Source organism: Alligator mississippiensis, chromosome 1 (assembly GCF_030867095.1).
Source record: "Alligator mississippiensis isolate rAllMis1 chromosome 1, rAllMis1, whole genome shotgun sequence".
Taxonomy (NCBI): domain Eukaryota; kingdom Metazoa; phylum Chordata; order Crocodylia; family Alligatoridae; genus Alligator; species Alligator mississippiensis.
This window is the reverse complement of record NC_081824.1, coordinates 71263340-71277988: the sequence shown is the minus strand read 5'-3', so window position 1 is coordinate 71277988 and position 14649 is coordinate 71263340. Positions and strand designations below refer to the sequence as shown.

General features: G+C 43.7%; 1 protein-coding gene across 3 annotated transcripts in view; it reads left to right on the top strand.

Annotated features, from left to right (window-relative positions):
• Positions 1 to 719: 719 nt before the first annotated feature.
• The window catches only part of IBTK (inhibitor of Bruton tyrosine kinase), a 104473-nt gene continuing 90543 nt past the window's right edge, over positions 720 to 14649 (top strand). Inside the window, exon 1 of one of the 3 annotated variants that reach the window (XR_009463610.1) lies at positions 720 to 893. The gene's annotated coding sequence lies outside the window, so the exon portion shown is untranslated. The remainder of the gene's footprint in view (positions 894 to 14649) is intronic. The other 2 variants (XM_014596681.3, XM_006275612.4) reach the window with 2 other exon arrangements.

Sequence of the window (14649 nt, the reverse complement as noted above, 5' to 3'; positions counted from 1 at the left end):
CACCACCCTCCTTAAGCAGCCCTCCAGCAGAAATAATTGCCCACCCCTTGCTAGGCCCAGCTAGAGGTTTCTGGCCACCTGCATCTGCCCCCTGTGCTGTTGGGAAGGTGGCAGCCTGGGGCCCAGGCAGGGCCCTGGGTGCCTGACACCCCCTGCCGGGAAGCAAAGAAACCCCCAGGCCCCCGCCTTCTTCGCCACAACAGCGGTTTGCTTTCCTTCTCTTAGTGCCGCTGGTTTCGGAGCTTTTCTTCTCGCCTGACAACGTTTCCTCTCGCCCTTGCTGACTGGTTGAGGGATGGGAGGGAGTTATCACCCGCCCCTGAAGTCAGCAGAGGCAGCGCAGGGAGGCACCGCATCAGCCTGCAGTTAGTCCCCAAGGAGTCACCTGCCCGCTGCCCCCGGCCAGGGGAAGCCTCTGTGCCTCCGGCTCCTTCAGAAGTGCTGGCGGCCCCCTCGCCGCACGCTGCAAAGCCCCGGGCTCCTTAGGCCAAGCCCAAGCTCCCGCTCGGAGCTGCGGGAGTCGGAGGGGCAGCGGCACAACCCGGCGCGCTTGGTTTCACCAATGCTTGTCCAGTCCCGGTTCCCGTCCAGTCCCCCGAGCCCACCCCGTCAGTCCCGCCCGGCTCCGCGGCATTGGGCAGCGCCCTGGCTTCCGGCAGCCAATGGACGCGCGGGACGTGCGGCGCTCCAGCCAATCCCGCGCGGCCTTGTTGCGGGGTGGGGCCGTTGCTCATCCCCTGCTAGTGCCAGCTCTGTGCCGGAGCCGTGGCAGTTGCCCCCTGGTCAGGCTCGCAGAGTAGCCTGGCTCCGCGCTGTCGCCACTGAGGATGAGCCCCCGTGAGGCCCAGCGCGCGGCCTGTTCCCCCCGCCCTGGCCCCGTCATCTAGCGACTGGTGAGGAGGCGGCGGGGGGGCTGCACGGGCCGGCGGAGTGGGGCGGGGCGGTCAGGTCCCCCCTCCACCTCCGGCGTCTTAACGGGCCGTAACCGCCCGGGCAGGAGCAGTGGCCCAGCGGCCGCCCCGGGGGCAGCGCTGGCGGCGCCGCTGCTCCTGCTCGTCTCTTTCCGCTGCTGTCCCTTGCGCCACGTCGTAAGCACTCCGGGAGCCTCCCCAGGCATAGGCGGGTTTCGGCTCCTGAAAAGGGGGTTCAGGTGCTGCGGTGCTGTCAGCACGTGTAAAACGACACACTTTTCTCCAGTATAAATAAGATCGAAGCTTTGCTAATGGTGGGAGGGGTCAGGTGGATTATTCCCTTTTAAGATGGAAATGAAAACGAATTGCTGAAGGAGTTACAAAGAGTGCAGAGGGCTGTGAAATAGCGTCTTTCCCAGAGTTAGCAAGCAGCCACAAAGGCCAGCCCCTGAGTACGTGGAGACGATTAAAAAGAAGAGGTTTGTTACCAGTGGTAGGATGAGTTTAGAAGGGATCAGGTAGGTTTATAATGATACATGAAGTCAAGTGTCTCCCTTGGCACTGCTGGGACAGAGTTCATGGTGCTGCTGCTAGGCACTAGGTTTTGAAGTTTCAGTGGAGCAGGAATCAAAGTGTAGGGGGAGGGTGCAAGTGCATTTCCCTGGATCCACCTCTTTTTCCTGCCCCCAGGCATTTGGTTTCACTTTGCTGGATGTTTGGTGAAGCATTTACCAGCTTGACTTCAGAGCTTCATGTTTCGGGTAGCACATCTGTAAATCTCCAATGACTGTACAGGGGATCTTTGAAATAATATTTGGGGTTCACAGATCTGACTTGTCAGCAGCATTGAGCAATTTGAATGTGAAGAGTTAAAGCAAAGGCCCAGCCCCTGGTCCTGGCAAATAATGGGAAGGGAAAACAGCTGTGCTTTTGTGTGAAGTCAGAATGGTTTTGACCATTTCCAGTTGTGCCATTGCTCTTTTTTGTTTTTAACTTAAAATTTCTCCATAGCTGTATCTTTTTTTAACTGGCTCATGGACTATGTATAAAGTGGAAGTCATTCCAGGATGATTTAAATGAGTGTTGTAATTTACATGAATGGCATTTTTATGTTTTGTTATGAATTAAATACAAACCTTTCTATCTATAGCGTGCATTAATAATTAAAAGGTTAACAAAGTGAGGAATGAACGTTGGATAAGGAGACTGGAGTTGCTGGGGTGCTGTTACTCTTTCTCCAACCACAGTTATGGCAGAAAGGAGACTTTATGCCAATGTGCTGCTTGGTGACAAAAACAATAATTGGAGCATGTTACCTGGCATTTTGAACTGTTTGTGTTATGATCAGAGAAACTTTAAGGTGAAATAAAACACTACTCTTAGGTAGCAAACGTACTTAGACTACCTTGGATTCATGTTTACTTAACCTGTTCTTAAAAATCTCAGTCATGGGGACTCTACAAACTCTATAGATAGCTTGTTCCAGTGCTTACGTAACCTCATAGTTAGAAAGTATTTCCTCAAGTCCAATGTAAATCTTCTTTGCTGCACATTAAGCTGATTACTTCTCATCCTATCTACAGTGAACCTGGAGGACGACTCATCACTCCTCTTTAATAGAACCCTTTCCATGTTTGACAGCTGCTGTGTCCTCAGTCTTTTCTCTTCTAGAGAGAAACTCAGTTCCTTCAACCTTTCTCTGTAGGTCATTGTTTTCTAAACCTCTTAACGCTCATTATTTTATCATTTGGACCCTCATCCATCTTAAAAAGTGGTGGTTGAACTGGCATGGTATTCTAGTTGAGGCATTACAGGTGCTGTGGAGATGATTCCTTCCCCCATGTGGTTGTATATACAACACTTTGGTTGAAGCATTCCAGAGTGAGGCTTGCTGGTATGTATTTTGCAACTTCACATTATTGGTAGCTCATATTCTCTTGCATGCAACTATTACCTTGACAGTTACTGCCCATTTTGCATATACACATTTGGTTTCTTTTTAAACGCACTTTTCTTGACCAAATTTCATTTGGCTGATCTTTGGATCATTTATCTAATTTTTCAAAATCATCTTGAGTTCAAGTCTTGTTCTCCGAAGTAGTTGCAGGTCATCCCTGCTTGGTCATTTACAAGTTTGGTAAGTGAACATGTTGTTCTGCAATCCAGGTTGTTGAAAATGTTGAATTGAATACTCCATTTGAGAGATCCTTGATAATTTTTCAATGAAAAATCATGTCCAAAGATCTGGTAATTTTTTTTAGTCTGTATTTTTCTGTTTATTTATAAGAACATCCTGTAGGGCGCAGTAGGACAGCTCAGCATTGGGATATAGTTGTTTCAAAATAAAGTCAGGATATATGCTGTAATTATTGTGTCCCTCTCTGGCTGCAATTTTGGTGATGATTATATGATCCCCCAGTAATAGGGAAGATGAGGGTTAAAGATTTGTATAAGTACTTTTTAATGATGTAGACTAAACTTTAAGGCTTGTTCTTTGGATTGCAGAGTATCAAAGCAGGTATTGTATTTATTACCAAATGACTTTAGAAAGTACGAATCATTCAACTAAAGGGGCTAAAACTGATGTTTATTTAAAGCTACACCTGAGCTCAGTTTGAATTTATAGGTAAAAATTCTTATAAAATGTTCTTATCAACAAAGCATTCTAATGACAGTCTGCAATGAGACTTGAGTCTGGAGCTTGCTCACTTACTTTCTGGTTGGGGCTGCCAACTCTGTGGAGACAGCTTAGCAGATATCAAAGGAAGGAGGGCAATGTGCTACTTCCTGTTCCTTTTCTTGAGGTAGATGTTCTTCCCCTGCAGCATTCCCACTGTTTGTTAAAATAAAATACGAGGAAGGAGATGCACATTCATTTCAAAATCACTTTGGTGTCTCATTTTTGTCTAATCCCAAATATAAAGATCTTTAATCTTTTAAACAATGCAAAGTACTCCAGTCATCTTCTAAATCATGATTGTTGTACATAAGAATTGCCTTTTCAGATCATAGATTCATCTTTCCCAGTATTCTGTATCACACAGGCAGGGAGTGGATGCTGACTATGGACACTTGTTTATCCAAACTGCTGCATCTTCCCACTAGATGGGGAAGAACAAGTCAAGTATAAATAATATTCATAAGCTTGTAGCTATAGAAATAATTTTGTGAGGGACTTTTAATGTATATATTAAAAGTTAGTTATATTTTTCATTAGTTAATAATAACTTCCAGGCTAGTTTTAAAAGCCCATTTGAACATCAGAGCTTCAAATCTCACTTTAGTTCAAGAACATTAATGTATTATTTGGAAATGTTTTTGAAATTTGTCTAGATACTTTGTGCCTTAGTGTTCCTCAGGTTATGATTGATAGGGTGTACGCTACTTATTCACACCACGTAGAGGCATGATTTGTTTAACCTCATAAGAGTAAGCACATTTCTATTTGTTATCTATTGCTTACATTGCAACAAGCATGGGTTATTTGCATAGTAAATGTAAAGCTATTTAAGTGTGTAACATGTTTCAGCTCCATAGTCATCTTTTGTAACCTAATAGTATTCTGGCTAACTTGAGGGCTGCAAATATCACAGCATTGATGGTGCTGGTTAAGTAACATCAGTGCTGTGGTATTAGGCCAGACATTGACTAGTTCTTGTCACTTTCAAGGTTTCCAGTGGCAGCCATGAAACTGACCGACTATTAGGGACTTGAAAATGATGGGAGCTGGTCTATTTTGAGGCTTTTAATACCACCATACTGAAAGTACTGTGTATTTAGGGTGCATTATTTACACTAAGTTTGGATAAGTGTGTGCATATTTTAGGTGAGTGTATAGCTTCTCTTCTGGTTCTGAGGCTGCGTGCTTAAATGCAGTACCCTGTAGGTTACTGTAGCTTGTGCTGAACCTACAACATGGTTTGAACTGTTTGCTTACCGTCCTAACAAATTGTTTTTCTAGTTTAATCTCTGTTTATGGTGCTCTTCATAACATTTTCTAGCCATAATAATCAGAAGGACATGGAAAAGCTTGAAAGAGTCCAGAGGAGAGCCACATGCATGATCAGAGGCCAAGAGAACAGGCCTTATGAAGAGAGGCTGTGAGCTATGGGACTCTTCAGCCTGGAGATGCACAGGCTCAGGGGTGACTTGGTGGCAGCCTATAAGTTCATACGGGTGTACATCAGGATCTGGGGGAATGCTTGTTCACCAGACCACCCCAAGGGATGACAAGGTCCAACAGTCACAAACTCCTGCAAGCCTATTTTAGGCTGGACATAAGGAAAAACTTCTTTACTGTCTGAGCCCCCAAGGCCTGGAACAGGCTTCCCGCAGAGGTGATGCTTGCATGTACTCTGGACACTTTTAAGAAACATTTGGACGTTTATCTTTCTGGGCTCCTTTGCCTCTAGCTGACTTCCTGCCCCTTGGGCAGGGGGCTGGACCCAGTGATCTTACAAGGTCCCTTCTAGCCCTAGTGTCTATGAAATCTGTTTGTACTGTTTGAACAGTAACTAGAAAAGTTGTTGACAGTGTATATTAACCCCCCCCCCCAAAAAAAAAAAAAAATCACCAAACAACTCTTGATTTATTCTGCTTTTGTTTGGCCTTTTCCTTTCCTTTCCTTTCCTATCAGACCATGGTTAAGATAATTTTTTTTAAGTCATGTCTAGGATCTGTTTTCTCTCTGCTTTGTGTCCTATATACTTTTTTCCTACCTTTTCCACTAGCTTTATCTTGTCAGATTCTTTTCCTTTCCCTGATGCTTACTCTTGTCTACATGCAATCGTTTCACCAAATATACTCAGTGTTTTGATTATTACCTGCCACTTAACACCTAAGGACCAAATACTATTAACCAAAGAAAGTAAAAGATGAAAGAAGTAACAGGTTGGGTGCCAGTGCTTGTGAGAAACTAGGGTAGTTTGTCTTCTCTTTTGTCCAATCAGCTGACTGCTTGCAGAGGGGAGCTTAAACTCCTAATCAGTTAGTATTCCTTGAACTCTTAAGTTTTATCCCATTACAGTAAAAGGTTATGTGACAAATCTAGAAAATCCTCTTACAGTCCAATCCCATCTGACTGCTGTGAAGATTTTGGCTCTTTTTATTCCTTGCCTAAGCCATTTACCCACTACTGAACTAAGTTGGGGATCTTGGTTGCTCCAGTAAGGACTGTATTCTCTTAGTTCCTGGCAGCTGCAAGGTCAAATTGTTATCCAAGTTTAATTAAAAGTAAACTCCTTTAAGTTAGATTAGAGTATATTTGACCTCTTGAATATTGGTGAAAATTGCATGTAGTAGTTAAAGAAACAGGCTATTTGCAGACTTAAAAAAAATAAAGCAACACTTTAAACTCAGTGTGTTCCCAGGATGAGCCCAGTGCATGCTCAGAAGAGGCAGTGTCTTGGTTGGACCTGGCTCACCTGATCAACATCTGTATAGATCGGACACTTTAGTGGGGCTTTTGGCACTTTTATCTAATAGTTGATTGAATCAGCTTTAGCTAAAAGTGCCAAAAAGCCTTGCTGGAGTGCCTGATCTATACAGGTGCTGCAAAGCCGGGTTCAAGTAACATAGCACACTGCTTGTACTGGGAAATTGCAGGGTATTTGTTTTTTCTTTGTTTGTTTTTGTTTTTTGAATGTCTGCTAGCAGCCATGGTGAGCAGAAAGCATTTAGGGAAAAGGGTGAAAAAACCCAGTAAGAATAACTATGTGTAATCTTGCAACTCTTTTTATTTGAGCAGTCTTGAAACCACTTGCATGAATGAACGTAAGCTGGTACATCAGTATTTGCAGGATTAAAACTGATATTTTTAAATTGAATAATCTATTCTGTGAAACTACCCTTCAGTGGACTTAAATAACAAATCACATAAAAATAATTTTTAAAAGGATTTACTTGCTTGTTAACAAGTCATCTGTAAGAAAATCCAAAGAACCCATATTGTTGCTATGCATGTAACTTTGAGAGTGCAGCTTGTACCTTTGTATTTGGAATACTACAGCAGCAAGTAAATACATTATCCCTTCTAATGACAGCATAGATAAATGACTTAGGTGCCTGTTCTAAGAACAACACGCTTGTGTATTAGGAGAATAGTATGACTTTGCCAAGAAAAAAATTATGCTCTTTTTTTCCATTAAACGTAAGTATTTGCATGTAGTAATCACATGACAACATGTCTTTTTTTCCTTGTGATTTACTTTTGTTCTATAGTTTTCATTCTTCAATCACACACAGCCTAAGTACAAACAGTCAAAAAGTCTGAGGCTGTATCGATTCAATCTGTGCAGGTTAGTCTAAGCCAGTGGCTCCCAACCTTGGGTTGCAACCCAAATCGGGGTCACGGGGGAGGGGGGGGTCTGTCCCTTGCCCCACCCTTCCTGCCTGTGGGGCTGTCTTGGTGCATGGTCTGCATAGCTCTCACCGCCGCTGTTTCCCACGATCCCAGCCTGGCCTGGGCTCTGCTGGTGCCACCGGGCATGAGTGAATCAGTGGCAGAGGCAGGGGTTGCGACCCGGATTTAGGGTTGCAGCAAAAAAATGGTTGGGAGCCACTTGTCTAAGCTATGTAGATTGAACCAATAAGTAAGTGAACAGACATTTACTTTTGATTCTGGAAATGCAGCCACATGCCTGCAGTGGCCCAGGTCAGAAGATGGCAGGTGCTAGAGCACGCCTCCCTGCTCAGCTGAAGCAGATAGCTTTGGCCAAGGCTAGGCTGCCCTCCCTGCGAGGCAGCGGGGTTTGCAGGGGAAGGTGCAAAGCATCCTGGGATGCTGGGGGACTGTGAGTTAACTTGAATCTTGAGGGGATTTGGGACAAAAGTTCAATAAACTGATTTAACCCAAATCAGTTAAGTCTGATGCTACATCCATCTTGGGTTATCTTAAACTAGTTTGGGCCATTTTGAAAGTGGTTTATGTGCCCTGAACTTCTGTTGTGTTAGAGAATTGAACTGGTTTCTGATGACTTTTACCAGTTTGTGTAACTTCTGTCCATAGCCATAATGCCTGCATTTAAGCAACATTTGTTATTTGCTTCCTGAGCTAGCTTGTTTTTTTACATGCTTTTATTCACAATTCAAAGACTTTTTTTTTTATGATTATGAGGAAACTTCAGTCAGAGCTTTTGAGTGTATGGATAATGTGAGAATGTTGTTCTGTTGTATATGCAGAGAACCACAAGTAAGATTTTTTTTTTAATTTTATGTATTTTTTTAAAACAGGACTGAGCTTTTTGAATAGAAAATTCCTCTGGGGTGTACCAAGTGAAAAAACAAAGTGCTGATTTTTATAGGGCAGAACACATGGTATGAGGAAAAAGGATTCAACTCTAAGCTGATTTAAAAATAAAATAAAGTTTTGAGGATTTTTTAAAAACTAAATCCTGGGACAGATTGCTGAACTCAGGGCCATCCTGGGTGGGAGGGAGGGGGTTGTGAATCGGGGCAAATGCCCCAGGCCCTTGGGAGGCCCCGTGGAGTGGGGCGGAGTAGTGGCGGCTCCGTATCCAGCCACTCGCTACCCCGCCAATGCCAATGCTGCCGCTGCCATTGGTGGCGGTGGCTTTTTCAGGTCTGGGGCCCAGATCGGAGCAGGGGCAGAGCCCCGCGTGAGCTGATTTGCTCTGGGCCTTGCACCCTGCTCGGGTCAGCTTTGGCTGGACTCTTAGTAAATTAGTCACTTACTGGAGTGCATATGCAAACAATGATACCAGTAGGCTCTCATAAATGGTATTTAATTCTAAATATTTGAACCTCTTCTCTTCTCTGCTCTTTCTTACTTCTCTTATGACTTGAGATCCTTGCCCTCTGAGCCTAAGAAGCATTTACTAGCCAGTGCTTCAGCATTTGTGTTCATTGCAGTCATAGGATCTGATTCTTCTAGATCTAATGCGAAAGGCATTGATGTGTGCCTGTGTCCTTCAGTCTTTCAAAGGACACTTAGGTTGAAATGAATTCTGGAACCACTAGCCTTACTTCTTGGTCGCCAGTTTTGCCAGTGCCTGATCCTGCCCAAACATCAGAAATAGCTGATCTAGGTTTGGTTCCTGTTTCTGTTTTAGCACCAAGTCTACCTGCAGGCCCTGGCATTGATACTTAGTCATTTGTTAGAAATGCATTCCAGCAGGAAGAAGACTTGAGATTATTGACACAGAAGGAAGTCTTATGAAGTTGGGGAGAATCTGTTACACATCTTCTCTGCCTGTTATCTCAGGAGTATGGAATCTGGCTCAGCAGCTCTTCACCGCAGAGAAACCAACACTGAGTATGCTGATACCAGTATTGGAAGGCTTCCTCCTCTGCCACTTTCCATGACCTTACATCTCATCCATATGTCTCCCTCCCCTTTTTTTTAAAAATCAGCATCAGGAATTCATAATCCTTTTTATGCAGTTGTAACCCATCTACCTCTCCTTCTGCTGTAGTAGTATTCAGCACCTTCAGAACTATTGACAAATTTTGCAGTTGGAGAATACACCTAGAATGGGGCCATCACAACCTTTATTAGCTATTTTTCCCATTCAGGCAAAAGGCAAGGTAGTCATCTCTATCAGCCCAAGACTGTTGAATCCCATGAGCATATAGCTAAATTCTGTATTTGCCTTTGTACTGTTCCACCTCATTTTGAAGAAGCGTGTTTCTGTGTTGTGTTTGAGGGGTGCAATCTCCTTTCCTTCCTGCCCCTTTCCAGTTCCCCGTTCTCAGTCCACTAGTAATTTCTTTGCCCCAAGATGTATTTGAGGGGCTCAGATAATTTAATTTTGCTTCTCTAAAGTAAAGGCAGAGCTTACTCCTCTGGGTCAAGTGGTAGGGGAACTATTAAGTTACCAGGCTATAGTGACCACGCATTGTTACTTTGAGACATCCTGCATCCAACTTCAGTGTCTCTCCTTTCCGCCCCCCTACCCGCCAGTAAAATCAGGTAGCTTGACAACAGTGGCTAAAAGGCCATAAAACCACCAGACAGGCCTGAAAACAGCTTATGGATGGGTATCTATGTCCGCAGGGCTTAGAAAGAGGCTTCTATCTATTTGCTGCCTTAAGGCAATTTTCACAGTGCAACATAGGGGCAATTCTTGATCAGTACTGGTTATAACCTTACTTCTGTCCTGGGCTCCAGAGCATGGGCAAGTGGCGCCTCCTGAGTCTGGTGGGCGTTGCCCAGCATGTGGCACGCTGCTGATGTGCTGCCAGCAGAGCCAGTTTCAGGGAGGGCACTACTGCTGCCCTCCTACCAGCTGGAGCACTCGTTCAGGGGGAGCACCAAAGCTCTTGGGGGTGGAGAGGAGGGAGAGGAGGAGAATGTGCCCCCTGACTCGTCGCCTATGCTCCAGAGGAAAGTAGGGAGCAAACTTGTGAAACTAACTTGCTGTGGTTGCAAAATAAGCTATAACACTAAGCTTCTTTATGCTGTCACTCTTTTTAAATTCTTTTCTTTTTTCTTTTGAACTATTTTGTGTTCTGGAACAGTTTTGTTATATTTGAAAAGTGTACTTCTAAAAGAAGCTAGAACATTGATTTCTAACAATTCTATTGTAGCATTTAAACAAATTAAAAAAAAAAGAGTACTAGTCATATTATGACTAAAAGCCCAATAAATACAACTACAATAAGGAAGAAAAACAGATTATTATAAATAAAAAATGAGGGTAACAGGCAAAAGAAATGTTAAAGGAGTCTTGGGAATCTGTTTTTGTTTGTCTTTTTTTTTTTTAAACACAGCACAAGGTAGATCTGTAGAAATCCTAATTTGTATGTATTTACTCACTGCAACAAGGTGTATACTTTATTGATTTGCTTGATAGGATTCAGAGGTTTGATCTATAACTTTGTGCCTCTCAAACATTCAAAATGTATTCTGATATACCAATAGAAGTTATTTTGCAGTGCTGAAATAATTATGGACAGGGCTGGGCTGACTTGGAAGGAAATTAATCCATAGAGTCTAATTCTGCATGCTTGCAGCAAAGGTCACTATAATGACATTAGTGTAACACAACTCTGCTTATCTCTTGGCTTGTTATACAGGATGATATGTGTTTCTAAGTCAGTAGTTTTCTGTCTATTTTAATATTTAAAGTAGGTTTCTCTATTGTGGTTCAATTTTTTTTTTTTCTTCCTAACCTTGACTTTTAAATTTTGGGTCTCTCTTTGCTTTTCTATAACTGATTTGCTGCTCTTATTTTGTCTCTGAAGTACCTCCAGCAACAGGGTCTTGAGAACTTCTGCTATTTAAGATATGCCTGATCATAGAAGAACTTTACCTACATTGACTTTAATATGAAGCCTGGCATGGACCATTACTTCACTGATTATAGACATGAAAAGGTTTTTTTGACTATAGGAAGAGAAGAAAACTTCAGCTTTGACAGTTTCTGTATGTGTACTTTTTTCCCTCTTTTATCATTTCTGACAAATAGATCAGTATCAAAGGGTGACAGATTGGATTATGCATCATAATATCTAGTTCATACTGCTTTTCATCCTGGATCTCCAGGTTTTATGAAGTGGAATAAGTATCTGGAGGCCTGTTAAAGGTATAGTTCTGTCTGTCTAGTGTACTGGTCTTCCACTGGCTATCGTAGTTCTCAAAACTATCTTTTTCTGCCTTCTTAGAACAAAGAGGTGTGTTAGTGTCCCTTGAATGAAGGCTTGATAGCCAGTATCTATTACTAGGTCAGTTCTTTTGCATATCATTCAAAATGATACATAGGGCTCTTTCATATTGGTGCAGAATTGGCTGTCTGCACCTCACCTTCAACATACAGTACATGGAAAATGCCTGTAAGATGCAGACAAAACCATGGTAAACAATAGTTCTTATCAGTGTTGATCTGTGAAATATTTCAGAATGTCAATGGTAGCTAGGGTTGAGTGAACAACACCTAGTGAATAACTTGCTAAACCTTGTTCCCCCTATTCATGGATTTTTCCAAACCCAGTTTTTTTCACAATGTCTGGTGACTTAGAATTACTGGGCAGGTGCTATCTAAAAAAAATGGTCTTATTATAGATGGGGGGGGTGTCAGAGATACAGCCCACGGAGCCCTGCAGTCCAGCTTGTGGGTCTCAGACTGACCCTGTGCACCTTAATGCAGCACATACCAGCCCCAGGGGTTCTGTACATGGTATGTGGAGCTAGAACTGGGGCTATAAGTAGTACCCGCAGTGTGGGGGCCACTATGGTGAGCGTGCTGCACTTGGCACCCACCCCGTGCTGGCCCTGTGTTCCATGTGCAGTGTGAGCCCTGGATCAGGGCTGGCGTGTGCTGCATACATTGAATGGGGCTGGACCTAATGTGTGCACTGCACACAGCAAAGGGCCAGATGAGCCCTGCATGTTGGCTCTGTAGTTTGTGTACATTGGGCCTACGGACCATCCCTGCATGTTGGAGCGAGTGCACAGGGCTGGGCCAGCAGGTCACCTCATGCAGCATGCACTTTGTGCCATTTTTGTATGCAAGTCCAGAACCAGGGCTGGTGAGCACCTCACACAGTGCACAGGACTGGCTCACGGCATGCGCTGCATGAGGTGCATGGGGCCGGTTTGTGGGTCCAGTTTGGCCTGCAGACTGGCCCTATACCCCTCACCCAGCCTGTGGGGCTGGATGTATTTGACAGAGTGCTGTAGATTATTCCTGAATAATGTTTTTTGGTAGTTGATATTTTTGAGTTTACTTTTGTTTAGGGCCCATGTCACAGGAGGCTTACTATATAAATACTGTTTGTTCCGTTTACATTGAGATTTCTTATGCAAGTCCTGTTTATGAGATTAGAATTCGTTTTCTGCAAATGTTAAACAATTTATTGTTTACAACAGTTATTTTAGCATGCTTGATATTTTTAACTTCGGTTAATGAAGTAGAGGGCATGATAATCAGGATATCTCCATTCTTTTTCTTTCATCTGTCAAAGTCTTCCTATACAGTACTGATCCTGGACAAAAACATCAGCCTGTCTTCTCTGTCTCTCTGTGTAATGTAGTGATATCACTTCTTTATGAAGTTATAGGACACAAAGCTGGCGCACAGTTCCATGACAAATGTCACAACTTTCATGAATGCACTGATAGGTATAGCATACTAGTTTGACTGAATCTTCATAAGCCCAATATTATTTTGTTCATCTAGATCTAGCAGATGTTTTGTTGTCCTTTGTTTTTTGGTATGTTCTGCTCAGGGAGCAAGCATTTCAGACTCTGATTTAGGTCACAAACAAAAAGAAAGGTCTAATTCCTAGGAATGAAAAGCCAAACATTTGATATGTGAGCAAACCTTCTTGAAATCAAGGAGAATAATGTAACATGTAACGGAGAATAATATTTGGCTCAGAGTGAACCTTGTGTTGGAAAAGTTAGTTTGAACCATTTTTAGGTTGAAGAGCAATTCAAATTTGCTGGGTTTGTTACAGGTAGGTCTTGCTTGACCAGTCTAATTTCCTTCTACCACCAGGTGACCCATCACCTGGACGAGGGAGAAGAGATTGATGTCATATATCTTGACTTAAAAAAACCCTTCGATCTGGTATCCCATGATCACCTCTTGGCAAAACTGGCCAATTGTGGTCTTGGGTCCACCACGATCCGCTGGCTGGGAAATTGGTTCTGTGGTCAGACCCAGAGGGTGGTGGTTGACAGAAGCCAATTGTCTTAGTGCCTTGTGACCACTGGGGTCCCCCAAGGTTCTGTCCTTGGACCCACATTTCATAGATTTCATAGACATTAGGGCTGGAAGGGACCTCGGAAGATCATCGAGTCCAGCCCCCCGCCCAAAGGGCAGGAAGTCAGCTGGGGTCATAGGATCCCAGCAAGATAAGCATCCAGTTTCATCTTGAAGGTGTTCAATGAAGGCGCTTGAACCACCTCCGGTGGCAGGCTGTTCCAGACCTTGGGGGCTCGGACAGTAAAGAAATTCTCCCTTATGTCCAGCCTGAAACGACCACAAGATGAACGTGAGCCTGCAATGCAATGCTGCGGCTAGTAAAGCAACCAAAATGCTGGCTTGCATCCATAGATGCTTCTCAAGCAAATCCCGGGACGTCATTCTCCCCTTGTACTCAGCTTTGGTGAGGCTGCAGCTGGAGTGCTACATCCAGTATTGTGCTCCACAATTCAAAAAGGATGTGGAGAAGCTTGAGAGAGTCCAGAGAAGAGCCGTCAGGAAAACAGACCTTATGACAACAAGTTGAGAGCCATGAGGCTCTTTAGCCTGGAAGAGTGCAGGGTCAGGGGTGATCTGACGGTCACCTATAAGTTTATCAGGGGTGACCAGCTGTATCTGGGAGAATATTTGTTCACCAGAGTGCCCCAAGGGATGACGAGGTCGAGCGATTATAAACTACTGCAAGACCATTTCAGGCTAGACATAAGGAATAATTTCTTTATTGTCCGAGCCCCCAAGGTCTGGAACAGCTTGCCATCGGAGGTGGTTCAAGCACCTACATTGAACACCTTCAAGAGTAAATTGGATGCTTATCTTGCTGGGATCCTATGACCCCAGCTGACTTCCTGCCCTTTGGGCAGGGGGCTGGACTCGATGATCTTCTGAGGTCCCTTCCAACCCTAATGTCAGTGAAATCTATGAAATTTAGAATGAGCAGCCGTCTTATTTTCCTGAGAGGTGTATGTAGGTCACTGTGCCTTCCTTCCCCTATCTCCCCAGCTTATTACCTGCTTATCTAAGTATCTGTTTGAATGCTGCCTATATTTCATGTGAAGCATAATTTTTATTTT